Source organism: Bos javanicus, chromosome 12 (genome assembly GCF_032452875.1).
Source record: "Bos javanicus breed banteng chromosome 12, ARS-OSU_banteng_1.0, whole genome shotgun sequence".
Taxonomy (NCBI): domain Eukaryota; kingdom Metazoa; phylum Chordata; class Mammalia; order Artiodactyla; family Bovidae; genus Bos; species Bos javanicus.
Window position 1 is genome coordinate 14,960,931 of NC_083879.1, and position 20,464 is coordinate 14,981,394.

The window sequence follows — 20,464 nt, forward strand, 5'->3', positions numbered from 1 at the left end:
TGATACAAGATTATCAAATTATATGACTTAAAAGACAGTATGTAAAATTATAATTATTTTTGGCCTAATTATGAATGAATTTTGCCCAAAGCTGAAAAGTAATGATCTTATTGCTTCATAATAAATAATAATTTTTGTCTAAGCAAATAAGCTGAAGGAAGACATATTTTTTAATTTTACTTTGTATGTGATATTACACCTATAAAAAGTTAAGTAAGTGATATTTTCCCTCATATTATGAAATAGAATATAATACCTATCAACCTCTTCAAGGAATCAGATTTTCCTAAAAGGCATAATAGTATGAATTGAGCTCTGAGGAAACACAGAAAAGCTTCTAAATTCAGAAACAGTCAGGAGAGTTTCTTCTTTATTGTCTCTGTCCACTTTTACTGTCTGAAGTTATTATTCCTTTTTCTTTGTCCCTTTCTGGAAAGCAGAAAAAAACAGTGCTTCCTAGTAGCCCCCTAGGGAGACTTGGTTTAATTAAAGTCTGAAAAGCACATTTGAAAATGAGAAATATTAAACCAGAAATAATTTGTAAAGTGTTTTACCCCAATCTGTATATGACATAAAATTGAAAAAAGGTGGGGGTGTGGGGGGCAGTAGAATAAGAAAAGTAAAGAAATTGGGAAAATATTAAACCTAGTGGTCAGTTATCAACCACAATCAGGAATAGGCGTTCCCTGGGCACCACTCAAAGGGTGTGAGGCCTTGTTAGCCATTAGACTATTGTTCTGGAAAATTCAAATTAAACATTTTTATAGACATTTCTATGGAAAAAGCACATTAACGGAGAAGGCAATGGCAGCCCACTCCAGTACTCTTGCCTGGAAAATCCCATGGACGGAGGAACCTGGTGGGCTGCAGTCCATGAGGTCGCTGAGAGTCGGGCACGACTGAGCGACTTTACTTTCACTTTTCACTTTCATGCATTGGAGAAGGAAATGGCAACCCACTCCAGTGTTCTTGCCTGGAGAATCCCAGGGATGGGGGAGCCTGGTGGGCTGCCATCTATGGGGTCACACAGAGTCGGACACGACTGAAGCGACTTAGCAGCAGCAGCAGGAGCATCACATGTAATTGACTGAGTCATGCAGGGATAGCAGTAAAACCATCATGAACAAAAAGCTTTTGCACCCAAGTCATGTGCATGTGTGAGACGACATTCCATGCCAGTCAAGGCAAACTGATGAGCTCGTCTTCTTATGTCACCTGCTACATTTCTGGAAATACCTATTTCTTCTTACCCTCTTCTATAGGAGAGGCTACAAACTATTCCTTTGAAATCTATCTTGTGCTATTGTCATTTCATTTTTGTTTTCTCATTGTTTTCCATTCCACACTGGAAATTAAGCCTCAGAATTAATTTATCAAGCATAATATTCATTAGTGAGATTACCACTTGAGAGCAGCCCAGTTTTTCAATATACCCATCAATCTGTTAATTGAAAAGTTGGCAACCATAGTGTTTGAAGCCATTGTAGTTTTGAATCCAAGGAAGATGTCATTATCTGATGAAATTTTGGAAGCGTAACGGGTTGCTATTACTTCCATGTTTTATCACTGGTATCCAGCGCATACTAGAGGGTCCCAGAGACTTGGTTCATGGGTACTTTTCTGGACTTGACCTTCTTTTGAGAACAGTCCCACCCTGTAGTTGGCAACTTTGCCTTGGCAACATACCTTGTCCATGGTCTAAGACTCTGTTTCCATGAGATTTAGCAGGCATGTATGTTTATTTTTATTTATTTATTTTTGGCTGCACTGGATCTGCATTGCAGCATGCAGGCTCAGTAGTTATGGTGCACAGGCTTAGTCGCCCTATGGCATGTAGGATCTTAGTTTCCTGACCAGAGATCGAACCCATATCCCCTAGATTGAAAGGCAGATTCTTAACCACAGGACCACCAGGGAAGTCCCCATGTATGTTTAGATTAACATAGATATTAATAAGTAAGAATGTATTTAGAAATTAAGGGCGGTCATGAGTTAAAACTCAGTTTATAAGAAATTATCTAATATAGAGATTCATTGGTGCCCTAATTGTTCCTCGGGTGTCCTAAGCAATAGTATTTGCCTTGGAAGAGAAGGCATAGGAATGATACAGAGAAGGTGAAACTGAAGTGTACATTTTGGAAGTCCTTGGCTCATCTAAATGTCTTCTACTTTATCCTTCCTTCAAGCTAAGGGAATCAGAGTTTTCAAAACCTAACCTGAGAGTTTCAGATTTTCTATTTCACATGAAAATATTCTCATCTCTCACTTCCTTACCTAAAAACCTGATACAGCTGGCAAGAAACAACCTTTCACGAATTATTTACCCTTTAAGAACAGAGAATATTCCTAGTCCATACAAATATACACCTGATTTATCCTCATATGCCTTAGGGACATTGATAAAGTGTCAGCAAGTATCAATAAAATATTGTTGGTGAAGATAATAAATGATGAAATGCTGATGAATTTGCATAAGCTTCTGGATAGTCTATCTGAATTCAACTTAGAATGATGGTTAGAAAGAAGATAATATTATGCATCTTCTTACTTTAAATCTGCAAAAGAAAGCTTCATAAAATGATCTATGCAATCATAAAATTTGAAATCTTGTGACCATTGAAAGCAATGAAGAACAATGAACAATATTCCCACATTATAATGCTGGTTATTTCCTGTATACTGCAGCAACCAAAAGTCTCAAAGAAAGTACTTAAATGTCATTAGAAATGACTTCTCGTGTTAGTGTTAGTTGCTCAGTCATTGTGACCCCATGGACTACAGCCTGCCAGTCTCCTCTGTCCTTGGGATTCTCCAGGCAAGATTACTGGAGTGGGTTGCCATTTCTTAGTGAGTCTCATAAAAAAGCAATTTTCACTTCTGTTCAAGGAACAGTTCTGTCTATGACTGTGAATTTGGAAATGATTGTGAAGTGGACAGAAGAGTATGATTTACCAAAGTCAAATAGCTTTATTTTCATTGGCTTAATCTTTATTTTTTTAATGAAGTCTCTCTCTCGCTAATGAAATAATTGACTCTAATATTAATAAATTAGACAACTAGTTTAGAAAACTAGAAGCAAATGGTTACTTTTTTTTTTTTCCATTTAAATTGTGTCACAGGAAAGGGAAAAGAATCTCTCTGGTTTACAAAATAAATTGCTCCTTGATTCCCTGGAAAACATGAAGCTAGAAATAGGCAGTGTCAGGGGCAGCCAGGATTGGTGTGTCACAGAAACACAAAAATCCTGGCTTATATTTCTAGTTACAGCATTGACTTATCTCCCAAGAGTCTCACCCTGCCTGACTTCCTGTCTCAATAGAATCAGGTTATTTCCACTTGTTCAGATGTAGTGGTTTAAGCTTAAGTCCTGGAAGCACCGAAACAGGAACCATGGCAACCTTGAGCAATGACAAGATTAACATGTCTCAAACAAAAATGGAGCTCCTTCTTTCAGCTTTTAGCCCCTAGAGGAAATATTTACATCTTGGATTTCCACCCTCTGAATGCAAATATCGTCCAGTTATTTACAGGGTGTAACGCATTTCTTTCCCATTGTTATTTCAACCAAAATAGGTTGTGGAATAGGAAAACACACAATTGCACGAGCAAGAGCAAGGAGGCAGAAAGGAGTGTGGTGTATTTCCCAAAGGATGAACACTGCAGGCCACACTTAGAGGTTGCATAGAGTTTGTCGTGAAGAGTGATAGAACTTGAGGTTGGAAAAGCAGATGGCAGAGATTATTCATACAAAGAGCCTTTGATATCAGCCTGATAATGGCTATAAAATTAGCCAAAGTTTATGCAACACACTAAGTGTAGCAATCATAGTGCTTAGACTTCACATGGGTTATTTCATTCATAGTTCACAAGCAGCGCTGTGAATCAGTAAATATGTACCGTTACCATGAGAACAATTGTTGTTGTTGTGTAGTCTCTAAGTCGTGTCCAGCTCTTTTGCAACCCCATGGACTGTAGCCCACCAGGCTCCTCTGTCCATGGGATTTCCCAGGCAAGAATATTGGAGCAGATTGTCATTGCCTTTTCCAGGGGATCTTCCTGACCCAGGGATCGAACTCCTGCCTGGCAGGTGGATTCTTTACCACAGAGCCGCCTGGGAGGCCCGTGAGAACTATTACCAGCCCCTTTTCACAGAATCTGGAGAACTTAGAAAACTTACCCAAGGTCACATAGCTGGTGAGTGGCAAAACTCGCAAGGGGAATCCGGGATTCTGACTCCATAGCTGGGAGTTTGGGTTTTTTTTTTTTTTTTTTTTTTTTGGGAGTTTGGGTTTTATGCTATTCTGGAAATTGTTTTCCCAAGTTTTTGTTTTTGTTAAAATTGTGTGTGTAGGACAAGAATCAAACAGTTCTACAAAGCTTATAATGAAAAACAATAATCTTTTCCTTGTTTCCACCATTAATTTTTTTCTTCCCAGAGACAAGCCTTTTAGCTTTCTGTTTTTGGTTTTTATTTTTAATGTATTTATCTTTTTTTTGTTTGTTTTTTTTGTTTCCACACCAATCCAGTGAGTTTGATAAAATGTATTGATTTCCCCCGGCAGGGTGGGCGGGGGTGTTGAGGAAAGGAATTCAGGAGATGCCTAATTAAGCAATGCAGAGCCCTCTACCAACCCGCTATCTTTCACTTTGTCCTTCCTCTTTCGCCTCCCAGTCCCCAACCTGCTTGTGAGCTAAAGAGTCCTCCTATTTCAAGCAATCCAGTGTATCAATCATACTGTCTTGAGGTTGCCCTTGAGGGAGGTCCCATCCTCTATTCACAGTGATTTATCCAAGTATTGCTTCCAAATAAGTATCAGTCAGTTCAGTTCAGTCGCTCAGTCGTGTCCAGCTCTTTGCGACCCCATGGACTGCAGCATGCCAGGCTTCCCTGTCTATCACCAACTCCCAGAGCTTGCTCAAATTCATGTCCAAGTTGGTGATATCATCCAACCATCTCATCCTCTGTTGTACCGTTCTCCTCCTGCCTTCAATCTTTTCCAGCATCAGAGTCTTAGTATCCTCTATAAGACACATTAGGCAAATAAAATGTGTTACATTTTGTGACAGTGATAGTAACCCTGAAGGAGACATTGTTATTATTCCCATTTTGCAGATCAATCATGAGGCACAATCAAGCTAAGCCAGTTGTCCACATGTTTATGTTTTATAAGTAGCATGCCCAGATTGCAACTATCTTCTGTCTGACTCTAAAGTCCATTGGTTTGTGTGTGTGTGTGTTTTTAAACTTTACAATATTGTATTTTTTAATGTATTTATCTTTAACTCTTTAAATAGCCTTACTGGGATGCTATGGAAATAAATACCGTTACTTGATTTTTCAGTGTTGCTTATTATCCGTGTTTCTATTTATTATACAAGATAAGGGTTTAGCTCTTTCCCCACTTCTTGGCCTACGCTGCAAATATAAATCCTCTAAACAAATATGTCATTTGGTTAAACAATGTTTAATATTTACATTATTTTAACTAGGTAAATACTGTTTATAATTGAATCGAGTAGTTCTCAGTGACATGATTACTTTTACTTTCTTCAATAACCTTTTGGTTTTCCTGGATTTGATAATTTCTTGGTTTGTTTTTTATTTTATTGCTTAGTTTTCTGTCTCCAAATTGTTCCAAGAGGTGTAACTCTCCTTTTAATATGTTCAAACATGCCAAGTGCCCAATCAATTTCTTTTTTTTTTTTTAATTAAAAAAATATTTTTGCCATGCTGGGTCTTCACTGCATCTAGTGGGCTTCTGTTGCAGAGCATAGGCTCTAGAGTGCTAAGGCTCAGTCGTTGCTGTGTGAGGGCTTAGTTGTCCCATGGTTGCAAAGAGTTGGCCCCGACTAAGCACACACACACATATGTGGGACCTTAGTTTCCAGACCAGGGATCAAACCTGTATCCCCTGTATTGGAAGGCAGATTCTTAAACACTGGACCACCAGGGAAGTCCCACCAATCAATCTATTCTTGGAGACATTTCTCCCAGAACCCTTTGATCTTATTCAGTTTGGACTGACTACTCTCTCTGTGTTCTGAGATCTCCCCTCACCATGTCCCTGAGTATTCTTTTCCCTTCTCTCTTTCCTTACATCCCTTTGTCATGCAAGTGTATGTTCCTCGGTTCTTTGTCTCGTCACAACAAAGATTTGGAGCGATGCCTTGATTCCTGAATTTCATTTCCTCCTCTTTCTTTCCTTACTCCTTTACTTGGAAGGAATATATCCTTCACTCTTTGCTGAGAAAAAAATGGTTGGGAAGTGAATTTTTGGAGAGCTTTAATTTCTGAAAATATCCTTGCACCCTTAAGTTTGCAAGATTTGGTTGGGATTAGAATACCAGGTTAAAATATTATTTTCCTGTTAGAGTTTTGAAGGCATTGTTCCATTGCTCTCTGCTGATGCTGTTTAGAAGTCCGAAGTCAGCCTGATTTTTGATCATGTGTATGTAATCTGTCCCTCCTTCTCACCCAGGCTTTACTCCCTGTTTTCTTCAATTTCATGATGAGGTAGCTTCATGTAGATATAGATTTAACCCCTGAGCTGAACTGGGTAAACCTTTTCAATCTGGAAACTCATGACCTTTAATGCTTGGAAACTTTTCTGAATTGTTTCTTTGATATTTTCCCCTCCTCCATCTTCTCTGTTCTCTCTTTCTGAAAACCTCATTTAGGTATCAGTTCTCCCAAACTGATCTCTCTGTCTCTTTTTCCCTTATCTGTTTTCCATCTTTCTGTCATTTTGTTTTACTTTCTTAGAGATTTCCTTATCTTTATCTTATAATCCTCTTACCAAGTTTTTCATTTGTGTTATAATGTTTGTAATTTCTAAGAGCTTCTTTTTGATCTCTGAAGTCATTTTTTCTCCAGTAGCTTCTTTCTTGTTTCATGATAGACTTGTCTTCTGTTATCTCCCCAAAGATATCCCTGGTAGTTTTTCAGTTTTTTCCTTCTGCCTGAATTATCTTTGTTTCCACAAATGACTTTGCTCAGATGTCTACTGATTCTTGGTTGACTGTTCTTTCTTTAGCATGGGACATTTAGAAAAGGGGACTAAGAGGCCTCTTCCATAAGTGGGCCTTGTTGATGGTGGGCTTTGGTATTGGGCCCATCTGGATGGAAAGTTGCTTCAGGGAACGTGAGGACTGAGTTTTCTGGGTCAATTTGTGTAGCCTAGCTTCCCTAGTGGCTCAGACGGTAAAGCGGCTGTCTGCAATGCAGGAGACCCGGGTTCGATCCCTGGGTTGGGGAGATCCCCTGGAGAAGGAAATGGCAGCCCACTCCAGTACTCTTGCCTGGAAAATCCCATGGACCACGGAGCCTGGTAGGCTACTGTCCATGGGGTCGCAAAGAGTCAGACACAACTGAGGGACTTCACTTTCACTTTCACTTGCCTGGCCTATAGTGCCCAGTTGTTTCATCAAGCACTATTCTAGACATGATGTGAAGGTATTTTGTAGGTGTGAGTAACACCTACAGTCAGTTGACTTTAAAGGAGATTACTCTCAATCATGTGGATGGACCTCATCTAATCAGTTGAAGCCCTTAAGAGCAAAAAAACAGGTTTCCCAAGAAAAGTGATTCTTCCTCAAGACTGTAACAAAGAAATCCTGCCTCACTTTCTGGCCTGTTGACCTGCCCTATAGATGTTGGATTTTCTGGTCCCCATAATTGCATGAGCCAATCCCTTAATATAAATGTCTTCATGCAAATATACCTATATCCTGTTGATTCTCTGTTTCCCTGGAGATCCTTGTCTGGCACAGGGAGCTCTTGTTGTCTGTATATTTAGACTTTTCCTCCTAGCTTAGTCAGATTTATTTAAAAAAAAAAATTTTTTTTTTTAAATTTATTTGGCTGCACTGGTTCTTAGTTGCAGCCCTCTTGATCTTCAGTCTTCATTGTGGCATAGGGGATCTAGTTCTCTGACCAGGGATCAAACCCAGGACTCCTGCAGTGGGATCAGGGAGTCTTAGCCACTAGACCACCAGGGAGGTCCTCAGATTTCTTTAATTAAAAAAAAAAAAAAAGCCTCTTGTGGTCTCTTGACTAAAAACGACAGCCTGGCTACCTGTGAGGTAAGAAGGCTGCAGAGTTTTTCTTATTCCCCTAAAATAACTTTGTAGTACCCCCAAACTTAACTATGCCTGTGTGTGCTTAGTCGCTCAGTCATGTCAACTCTTGCGACCCCATAAACTGTAGCCTGCCAGGCTTCATGGGATTCTCCAGGCAAGAATACTGGAGTGGGTTGTCATTTCTTTCTCCAGGGAAACTATGCCTAGTAACTCCCAAATCAGAATCCCTCTGATTTACTCCCTCCAGAGAATAAAAACCCTTTTCCTAAAAAGATGTGACCTTCCAATGGAGAGAGAGGACATCACCTCCTGAACCTCTGAGGTCATTCTCTTCCAATGTTACATTTAGCAGTTCTTGAATATCTATTTCAAATATCTTTAAACAAGCTATAATTTAAGGACTTCCCTGGTGGTCCAGTGGGTAAGAATTTGAATGCCAGTGCAGGCAATACAGGTTTGATCCTGGATCAGGGAAGATTCCGGACAACTAAGTCCATGTGCCCCAGCTACTAGAGAGTAGCCTCCTCTGGCCGCAACTAGGGAAACCCTGCACGCAGGAACAAAGACCCAGCACAGCACCAAATAAATTAACTAATTACTTTAACAAGTTTGATGACTTTTGGCAAATACATTTTAGTTGCTCTGAGAAAACACACTTTCTCCTCATTCTCAACACTTAGACCATTATAAAAACAGAAGCCAGGAACTGCCCCTCCAATTTCTTCCATGCTTCTTCTTCCTTATTCCTTCTCATAAATTCCATGGATTCTTTCAGTCATCCTCTCCCAGGTACATGGACTCCTCTTTCTTTCTTGTAGTCAATTGGTCAACAAATTCCTTTCTCTTTTTTCAAAGGTTTGCCCCTTTTCATTCTCCTTGCCACAACCACATTTTAGACCTTTAACTTTCTCCCTTTGGGATTTTTGTGGGGCCCTCCTAACTTCGTGACTTAAGTTTCTGCCCATCTAGTTTGTCCTGCATTTTACAGATGATCTGAGCTTCCTTAAAATACTGTTTTTACAATATTGCTCTCCTTGGCAAATACTCTCATGCTAACTTCTGGTTTAAGATGATGAGTTAAGGGCATTTTACTTCAATCACTTTCCCCAGCCCCAAAACTGACAGTAAAAGGTTAAAAATAAATAAATTTAAAAGATAGGCATATGTCTACGAAGACAAACATCATCAACATTTTAAAAACCGTTAAGCAGATGGATGAGTCATAACTGACTCAGGAAATTCATGAGAACTGAACCTGAAACCAGCAGTGAAGGAAGTCTAGAAGTGACCTGACTTACGGCATAATATCTCTGAAATGCCTAGGGACTGGAATCACAGCACCCTGGGCTTTGACAATGAACATGCAGCTGAAAAATGAGCCAGTTGCTTTAAAGTCCACATAAGAAGCCACTAGAACCTCACATCCTCTCCCCAACTCTCCCCTCTATACCCATCCCAGCAGCCTTTCAATCTTGCCAGAACACTGAAAGGCTTTGTTCCCCTCTCTTTTCTACACAACAGCATCAAAACATAGGATGTGTTCCCATCTTAGAACATGGCTTCTGGTAATAAATGTAGTATCTTTCACCAGAGCTTGGCGAGGGTTTTAGGAATATCAGGAAGAATGCTTCAAGGGAACAACTCATTAGGACAGAGCAGGACCCTGGTCAACTCCGGCCTGGAAGAGAAGTTCTGTAGACAAGCCATTGTACATAAACTGGCACTGGCTTAACCTTCATGTGGGCACGAGCTGCTTCCAAGGTTCACAGTCGGGCAAGTGGAGTGAGTGGACCAAATGGCCAAGGGTGCATGTGGAGTTGGTTCTTTGGGGGCCAGAACGCCGATCTGTCAGGAGCCACATGACACCTCGAGCTACTTTAGCACCTGGAGTTGATTGTCATAACGCCCTGTTAACAGAAATCATCTGGCTGCCAGTGCAGGAGACCCGGGTTTGATCCCCGGTCTGGGAAGATCCCATGTGCCACAGAACAACTAAGCCTGGGCTCCTAGAGCCTGTGCTCTGTAACAAGAGAAGCCACTACAATAAGAAGCCCGTGCACCACACCTAGAGAGTGGCCCCGGCTCGCCACAACTAGAGAAAGCCCACATGCAACAGTGAAGACCCGGCGTGGCCAAAAATAGAGAAATAGTTAAAAACAAAAACAAAAACAGGAGCCACACTCAGGTGACTAATCTCTAAGGCTCTTCTTGGGCTTCCATTGCAACCTTCCTTTTTGGCTCTTGCATCCAGACTTGGCCTTTCTCGGTGAACATGGCTTCCTGGTCTGTTACGTTTTGCCTTCCCAGCTTTTGTTTCCTAAGCGTGCCCACTGTCCATCCCAAAGTAACCGTGACTTGCCTCCTTTCTCCTTGCCCCTCTTCGTCTTTTTTTTTTTTTTTTTGACGCATGGGCCATGACAGAAGTCTGCCAAGGTGAAGGGGAGTTGAGGAGGGACTCATTCTTTGCGGCCAAGTAGGTAGAGCTTGAGGAAAACTGGGAAGATGTCCATTAACCCAATGTAGTAAAAAGGAAATGTGACAGATTTTAAAACATTGCCAAGCAGTGTAAGCATCCAGGCAAAGTCTGACAACTAAATTTGTAGTGGGCTCTAATGAGATGGTTCTTAATTTGTCATGTGGGGAAAAGACTGGAGGAAGCAGACAAAATGATCCAGAAAATCCCTTGTATATACAAACGTGAAAAAAAAAGTCACCAAAATGTTCATGTTATCCCAGAAATGAGATTTCAGGTATTTTTCTTTCTCCTTTATACTTTTATGTATGGCTTAATTTTTTAATAGGCAATTATTGTATATAATGAGGAAAAGCTATTTCTGTTGAGAGACAGGAAAGAAGACTATTAAAAGAGGAAGAGGGGGAAGAGTGACTCAAGACTTGGATTAGACACAATGATTTAAGGCGTCAAAGACAAAAAAAAAATGAAAATGGGGTGAAGGTAGCATTGTACACTGAATATGCAATGAAATATCAGCAAAGAGAGCTGATAGACTGAAAAATTTGAGAGACTGGCTGCCTCAGGCAGGACAGCCAGTAGGTAATAAAACATTTATGTAAACGTTAAAAAAGACTTATTTTTCATCCATCACTCAACTTTTGGGCCTGACACCTTTGTGCAGTGCACGACCTCCACAAAAAAGTCTTGATCCATCACCCTGGCTGGGGACATGACTGTAATAAAACTGGAATTCTGTGCACAAGGAAGAAGGGAAGAGATACCGGCTAGGTAATTAAGAATTTGCCTTATCTTCAGCACTGGAGTTGCTCGTCTCACTCCTGACCTGTACAAGGACCAAGGAAGGAGCTTAAAGGTCTACATTGTTCCAGCAATAAATGACTACCGAGTAGGACTATTTTCCTGCACAACTCTAGGTGCTAGGTTCTGGGAGAAACAACTGCTCATCCCTAGCAGAACTGAAATGGTGCAATTACACAATGCCTAGCAAAGCACAAATATTTGTTCGAAAATGAATGAATACAGCAACTCTAATGCTACCATTATATAAAACAAGGCAAAAGTATAATAAGAAGAACTCCTTATTTTCCCCCTTTTTCTTTTAAAAAATAATTTTACATCCTTATCAAAATCTATCCTTTGCCAGAGTCTAGAGCAGCCGTGTTAGCAGACCTTTCTGCAAAGATGAACATGTCCTGAGTCTGCACTGTCCAGTATGGCCGCCAATCACCATATACGGCTGAGTATGTCAGAGGTGGTTACTGCAACTGAGAAGCTGAATTTTAAATTTAATTTATAATGACTTAAAATTCAAATAGTCACATCTAGTGGATACTACTACTGAAACAGAGAGTTTTAAAGAGCCTGAGTAGATACCATGAATTCTGTGGATTAGTAAAGGTAAGTATCTGTTGTTAACCCATTTCCTTCACTTCAGTTGATATTGGGTTAAATTGAGATTACCCTAAATCTTTTTCCTCTGATAGTCTCACCATCTGTATGTTTTTGCTTTTCAAATGAAGTTGGTTTATCAAAGCTTTTCACACTTAGAATTATTTACAGGTGCCAAAAGTAGGTACCACAGATCTGATAAGAAACATGGATTTGATTTATGCATTTTTTGCTTGTTTGAAGTTAACAATAGTTTTTATATGATTACATCAGATTCCACAGACTGTTAGTCCTTCTGTGGTAAAGATTATTTTCCACTTGTAATAAACATACACTCTGCTTTCTCCATCAAGAGTGGTATGTTCCTCCTGAGTGATCCTTGCTTTCTGCCTTGCACATTAGGCATTTAACCACTTACTACCCTGTAATATTTTCCAAATCCCTATTTCGCATTGCTGTCTAAATCTTGTTTGTTTTTTTCCTTTTAAATGTATGGATACCTCCTCTCCCAGACTTGAGACCTAAAGGCAAGGTACAAGGGTAAGATATAGTTCATGTTTTGGATGAAAGAACCCTGGACTTGGAATCAGGTTATGGACATTTGGACAATCATTTTGAGCCTAAGATTTGTCATTGGTAAAATGGGAATGATAATATTCATTTCAGCGAACTCTTGTGGGCCTCAACTAGTGTGTGTAAAGCTCTTGCCAAATGCTAAAGAACTAAGTCACTGCTGGATATTCTGTTTCATTGTGTCCTTCACCACAAGACCATAGTAAAAGGTAATGGAACAGTCACTGAATGACACAATGAATGGATATAGAAAACAGATATGGTTTTCAATAATTTTGAAAATTCAGATTTTAAAAAAATGTATTTATTTATTATTTGTTTTATTTATTTTGGGCTGCTCTGGGTGCCCTGGCTGGGGCACTAAGATCCTACATGCCACAGGGCATGGCCAAAAATTTAAAAATTAGTAAATAAATAAATAAAATGAAAATTGAACTTCATTTTCTAACCTCCAGTGTACCTTGCACCCCTTATTTCTTATTTAATTACCACTTGGCCTGGGGGAGGGAAAATATACCTTACCAAAGAAAATATTGGTCATATATTCCAAATTAAACTTTTAGATTTAGCCATTTTGAATTATTTTGCATAAATCATTTATATAATTTGCACAATTATATAAGAATAATATTCATAGGCTTGGAGCAGTCCCCTTTGTAATACATGCAATTAATAAATCCTTAATAAAATAAATAGTAAAATTAAAAAGTATTTCTCACTGGGAGTCAGTCTCTTTTGGTATAGCCATTGTCAACGCAATTATGTATTACATAAAATTTTCTAATGAGTTTTCACTCCTAGAGTTACATGTACCACAAATAGAATGGAATTAGACCCCCCCCCCAAAATGGAATTAAAAATCATGAAAACCTATGCAATATGAAGTATTCCACTATTCTTTTCTCTAACAAGCCAAGTAGAGATTTATCTCTTATTTTTAAAGATTTTTCTTATCAGGGCTTAAAATACCTTGAGACCAAATCACACCTTTATATAAAGCTATTTACTTTGACACAGTCTGTGTCCTTGGACTTAAAAATACACACACCTAGATGTAGATTTTCACCTGTTCCTCGCTGTTGTTGTTTAGTCACTCAGTCATGTCCGACTCTTTGTGACCCCATGGACTGTAGCCCGCCAGGCTCCTCTGTCCATGGGGATTCTCCAGGCAAGAATACTGGCATCGGTTGCCATTTCCTTCTCTAGGGAATCTTCCCAACCCAGGGATTGAACCTGTGTCTCCTGAATTGGAGGCAGATTCTCTATCATCTGAGCCACCAGGGAAGCCCCTGGTCCTCATTAAGTGATTGTAATTTCTACCTTGACTCTATAAGCCCTCTCCCACATCCCTTGCCTCATTTTGACCATCTCTCAGGCACCAGCTTCAAAATTGGGAAAGTAAGTGAGTGAGTGAGTGAGTGAGAGAGAGTGAAAGTCACTCAGTCGTGTCTGACTCTTTGCGACCCCATGGACTATACAGTCCATGAAATTCTCCAGGCCAGAATACTGGAGTGGGTAGCCTTTCCCTTCTCCAGAAGATCTTCCCAACCCAGGGATTGAACCCAGGTCTCCCACATTGCAGGTGGATTCTTTACCAGCTGAGCCACAAGAAAAGTCCTCAACTGGGAAAGGAGTATGTCAAAGCTGTATATTGTCACTCTGCTTATTTAACTTATATGCAGAGTACATCATGTAAAATGCCAAGCTGGATGAAGCACAAGCTGGAATCAAGATTGCCAGGAGAAATATCAACAACCTCAGATATGCAGATGATGCCACCTTTATGACAGAAAGCAAAGAGGAACTAAAGAGCCTCTTGATGAAGGTGAAAGAGGAGAGTGAAATTGCTGGCTTAAAACTCAACATTCGAAAAACTAAGATCATGGCATCTGCTTCCATCACTTCATGACAAATAGATGGGGAAACAATGGAAACAGTGACAGACTTTATTTTCTTGGGCTCCAAAATCACTGCAGTTGGTGACTGCAGCCATGAAATTAAAAGACATTCCTTGGAAGAAAAGTTGTTACAAACCTAGACAACATATTAAAAAACAGAGAAATTACTTTGCCAACAAAGGTCCATCTAGTCGAATCTGTGGTTTTTCCAGTAGTCGTGTATGAATGTGAGAATCGGACCATAAAGAAAGCTGAGCACCAAAGAACTGATGCTTTTGAACTGTGGTGTTGGAGAAGACTCTTGAGAGTCCCTTAGACTGCAAGGAGATCCAACCAGTCCATCCTAAAGGAAATCAATCCTGTATATTCATTGGAAGAACTGATGTTAAACTGAAGCTCCAATACTTTGGCCACCTGATGCAAAGAGCCGAATCATTGGAAAAGACCCTGATGCTGGGAAGGATTGAAGGCAGGAGGAGAAGGGATGACAGAGGGCAAGATGGTTGGATGGTATCACCAACTCAATGGACATGAGTTTAAGCAAGCTCCCGGAGATGGTGAAGGACAGGGAAGCCTGGAGTGTTGCAGTCCATGGAGTGGCAAAGAGCTGGACATGACAGTGACCGAACAACAACAACAGACACCAGGAGCAAAAATGTCAGAAGGAAAATGATTTTTATTCAGCTTAAGTTTTCTTGTGCTGAGGATCAAAGAAGAGGCTGTTCCCATGTAGGGGCAGGAACCCGTCATCTGTGTTTGTGGTCTAAGAGTGGAGAGTGGGGACTTCTTTTCTCCCCTTGAGAGAAGCAGAACACTTCTTTTCATTGTTGCCGTCGCTGTTAGGATTTCTATGGTACCTCCTCCTCAGTGCCCAGAAGGGAGCCATTGACCCCCGAGAGTGATGATGTTCCTTTTGGTTAATGTCTCTGAACTCTGAAAGATTCACCTCTCCTGTAACAACACCTAGACAGCACCCTGTGTCTTTCAGTGAAGGAATCCAACATGTGCCTCGATAGCGTAAAGATTATTTTAAACTAAAAGCATCTAAACAAATAGCAGCCACAGAAAGCAACCTTCCCTAAGCTTCTTTTCGGGACTTAGCCAGCACTCTTGAAAAATACAGCTGTCATCAACTCCCTGTCCAGGAGACTCACAGCCGGAAAGGAGACTAGTCATTATCACGGGGATGAGTAACTGCTTAACAAACTTTATCTGAAACTGTCAGGCCTTCCCTTTGTTCTTCCACAGAACCTCTTTCTCTTCCCTCCCTCTCGCATTTAGTTCATATGTACACCCCTATCTCTCCCTGCTTTGGGAGTCATTTCATTTAAAACCTCCACTGAATGTAAGTAAGCTTTGTGTTTTCTCCTGACAAGCTGAACTCAAGTTGGAAGAAGAAGTTTTTCCTCCAAATAACATCATCTCAACTTAATACTTACAACAACCCTATTGTATTCCCGTTTTCCAGGTGAGAGAAACTGAGCCTTAAGGAGGTTAAGAAAGTTTCCAAGGTCACACAGAAATTAAACAGCAGAGGTGGGCTTTAAATGCTGATGACTTGAGAAAAAGAAAAACACAGCCAATTTTCTCTGTTTCTGAGCTGGACAAGTTGGAGGCAGCAGCTTGGTCCACGACAACTCGATGAAAGGTTTCAGAGTAAGCCCATGTGACAAGTAAGAACTAACCAAACACTGTGTTGTGTTAGTACCTGGGGTTGAACTGCAAGGTGAGAAGGAAGAGGGGAGAAAGATGCCACATGCAAGCACAATTGTGCACCAACTTAGAGGCCCAGAGGTCTCCCTGAGAGATGGTTCTGGGACCAGTATTTCTCAACCTCATCTAATCATGGCACCCAAAACAAAGGAGGTCCTTGGGCATGAACCACTGGATGTGCCGTAGAATGACCCCTGTGTCTCATTAGTAACTCATTAGTAATCCCCCTCCCTCAGCTTCTCCCCCAGGAAAACGCGTTAGAATGGACCTGAGTAAGGAAGACATTTTTTAAAGGCTAACCCTTAATCCACTCACATTTCTTGAGCAATAATAACCATTGCTACTAAGAAAACTCTACCACTTTATTACTAGCAATGTGTTTGTGACACACATTTCACAACTGATCCTGACACCCAGGATCATGTTGAATTGACCAAAAACTCTGTTCAGGTGTTCCTGTAACATCTTATGGAAAAGTCCAAATGAACTTTTGGGTCAACCCAATAGAAAACCGAGAGTTTGGTTTAACTGGGAAAGTGCCCCTTTGTACTAGGGTTAATCCAGTACTCCAAAAGATGACGAGTAGCCCCCTAAGGAGGCAGTTGCGTCTCTTCTCCTCTCCGTGGTCTGAGCCCTCTGGGGATCCTTTCCCAGGTCTTGTTCTTTCCACCGTAATACATGAAGATGAAGACCGGCAAAAAGAGGCAACCCTGGCATCGAGCTTTTGCCTGCTTCTCTAGTTTTGAATACGTGAGGAAAATTACAATCAACTAATCAGTGTTATCAAGCTACTGATGTATGACTATGAAACAAAGATCAGATTTCAACAATCAGGAGGGAAACGGGGAAAGTCTTAAATTGAGGAAGGGCTTTTGTAGACCTCGGGGCTGCCTCTGCAGAGGCAGTTAATCATCTGCCCGAACCATCAGATCCATTTCCACAACCTTTTCCTTAAGTTGTCTTTCCCCTACTGCCCCTCCTCTCCTACAGGCAAAAGGATGGCAATGGGATCATTTCCTTTAGAAAGTAAACACTCATACAAAGCAAGTATACAGCTGTTACTAAAATGACATCCTTGGGGACTTCGCTGGTTGTCCAGTGGCTAAGACTCCCCGCTCCCAGTGCAGGAAGCCTGGGTTTGGTCCCTGCTAGGGGGAACTGGATCCCACATGCGGCAGCTAAGAGTTCACAGGCACAACTAAATATATAAATATATATTATATTTTAGCCAAATATATATATATATATAATATATATATTTCAGCCAAATATATAAATAAATAATTTTTAAGTAAAATGATATCTTCTAGGGAAATTATGTTTAGGTATCACAATTAAAAGGTTGATATTTGGTATCATTTGTAGCTGACAGCATCTTCTTATGGATCAGTTTATCTGATCTACTATAGTTTCTCTTACATTGTCTCACAGACCATGTGGAGTAAATTTCTTCTGAAAGAAGGAAAGTTCATTTCTACGTCCTGGATGGGCTGAGGTGAAGGAAGAATAAATTCGCTGATTAAACGTTCACAAGTCAGTTTGCTGAGCAAAATATCTACTGTCCTTCAGAGCATTTTGTAGTCATATCTCTATCGACATGTCCAGAAATTGAACTCAAAATACCCCAAATTTGGGTGCTTTCCTAAAGTTCTTTGATATCCTTGAAAACTGAAATCGACTCCGCTGTTTCTCAGACTCATCTAGAATTCACTGTACCTGCAGGAGAGGCCCACACTGTTGGCCTTCTCAAGTTTCTCTTTGAAGAGACAAGAAACAATCCCTCCCTGAAGAGAAGTGAGAATGCCTCTGCCTCTCAAGTTAAAAGGAGATGGGAGGTGTGAGGCGAGGTCAGGGAGCACCAGGGCAAAGGCCGTGGCTGAACTTGAAGGCCAGCCAACAGATACGTGTCAATGTCAACTGTACTTGAAAGACAGAAATCCCAAACCCTAAGATCCTCACATTTCAGAGAAAATGAAGAGTTCCTTCTTTGTCTTCAACAAATCACTGTTTTCATAGCAGCATGAAACTTCTTTCTGACTAAACTTTTCTTGGCCGTGAGCGGCCATGACTGAGTGAATAATTATCTAGTTAAACAGGGACTGCTGAAGACTTCCTTGGTGGTGAAGTGGTTGAGAATCCGCCTTGCAGTATGGAGGACGTGGGTTCAATCCGTGGTCAGGGAAGAAAGATCCCACATGCCCCGGAGCAACCAAGCCTGCACACCTGCACACCACAGCTAGTCTGTAGGCACAAGGGAAGATTCCACACGGTGCAGTGAAGACCCTGGGTGCCACAACTAAGACCTGGCACAGCTAAATAAATAAATATTCAAAAAAACAAACCAGGGACTGGTCATCTACTCTGTGATTTTTTTTTTCAGGTGGCTTCATCTAGAAAGGCTTCCTTGCGTTCCCGACAGAGGCCCATCATCACCTGTCTGAACTCTTGAAGTACTCAGAGCTCAGCTTTAAACTGCACTATGTCATGTGGAGATGATCAGGTCATGAGGTCAGTTTTTTTCTCTTAATTTCTATCAGAGGATAATTGCTTTGCAGCATTGTGCTGATTTCCACCATACATCATCATGAATCAGCCACAGCTCCCCTCCCTTGTGAACCCTCCTCCCATCTTCCACCCCATCGCACCCCTCTAGGTTGTCACAGAGCACTCGGTTGAGCTCCCTGTGTCACACAGCAAATTCTCATGGCTATATACTTTACACATGGTCATGTATTTGTTTCCATGCTGCTCTCTCTATTCATCCCACCCTCTCCTTTCCCCATGAGGTCAGTTTTGTGGAGGAAGCTTGCTCTGTTGGCAGCATCATGGGAAGACAGTAGTGACGAGGAGACTAGGGAGATATAAAGTTCTTATAACAGAGAGGGTTGAGGGTCTAAACAAAGGCAGCAGTAGTAGATATGGAGAGAACTGACCCACCAATTTAACAGAAATGTAGGACCTAAAATGAACAGAACTTGGTTACTGGTTGTACATGCAGACGTGAGGGAAAGGAAGGGGGTGACTTGGATGACGAGTGGATAGTAGGACCACACTGAGGCAGGAGGTGTAGAGAATATGAAAAGGACGAGGCCCTCAGAGGAGTTCAGTGTTGGATGTGCTCAGTTTGAGGTTCCGTGGGGGGAAGGATGGACACAGAAGGCAAGCTGGTGGGGTTAAGACTGAAGTTCAAAGACAGGTTAGGGGACTTCTCTGGAAGTCCAGAGGTTAAGACTCTACACTTCCAACACAGGGGGCACAGGTTTGATCCCTGGTCTGGGAACTAAGATCCCACATGCCGCATGGTGTAGCCAAAAATAAAATAAAAAGAAACAAGAATAGGACAGAAATTGGGGACTGGGGCTTGGCAGTGATCTGGAAATCTGTACTGCTCAGATTTCCCACCAAGAGAATGGGAACCTAGGCTGGCGGACTGCCCTCTGCTCCTTCACCTTCAGGAGGGACAGTGTTCACACCCTCCACTCTCCCGGGATGGCTCCCAGCCACTAGTGACCGAGCCTGGCCATGGCCTGCAGGCTTCTCTAACATGGCTTCCTCGGGGCTGTACTGGGAGCTGAGGCTCTTCCTACCCAACCTCCTTCCTTCTTATTCTTTCATTGAAGTCCATCAGCACAAAGGCCTAAGGCTCTCCCTCTCTCCTTTAACCCTTACAACAATCTTCCAACAGATTTATTGCACATTTAATTCCATCTGAATGTGTGCTTCTTGGAGATCCTGCAGCAACCTAGGAGTCATCAATATATGTGCATGCTAAGTCGCTTCAGTTGTGTCCAACTCTTTATGATCCCATATAGAGCCTGCTAAGCTCCTCTGTCCATGGAATTCTCCAGGCAAGAATACTGGAGTGGGTTGCCATTTCCTTCTCCAATATACAGGTAAGTAATTATTAAAAGAATGGGAGTGAATTAGACATATCTGGGAGAACCTACAGAATGAGGGGTAAAAAAAAAATCATTGAAATGTTAAAATGAAGGAAAGGGTTACAGAGAATACTAACCTTTAGGTAGTGATAAGAGGGGCTCTGGGGCTAGGCTGCCTGGGTTTGAATAAGGCTAGGAAATAGCAGCCCACTCTAGTATTCTCGCCTGGGAAATCCCATGGACAGAGGAAACTAGCAGGCTACAGTCCATGGGGTCACAAAGAATAGGACATGACTTAGTGACTAAACAACAGTGACCACTTATTATTAGCATGACCCTCTAGGCAGTTTGCTTAGCCCTTCTAAGCTCCTCTTTCCTTGTGTGTAAAAGGAGAGGGGGGATATTCATACTTGTTAAAGGTTTGTTGTAAAAGTAGTTAGAAAACTACCTTTATATAT

At 41.1% G+C, this 20,464-nt stretch overlaps 1 protein-coding gene across 1 annotated transcript in view; it reads left to right on the top strand.

Annotated features, from left to right (window-relative positions):
• Positions 1-20,464, top strand: part of LOC133258126 (collagen alpha-1(I) chain-like) — a 70,330-nt gene that overhangs the window by 32,735 nt on the left and 17,131 nt on the right. The window contains exons 4-6 of the mRNA XM_061434415.1: positions 4,048-4,194; positions 18,509-18,636; positions 19,814-20,021. The gene's annotated coding sequence lies outside the window, so the exon portion shown is untranslated. The remainder of the gene's footprint in view (positions 1-4,047; positions 4,195-18,508; positions 18,637-19,813; positions 20,022-20,464) is intronic.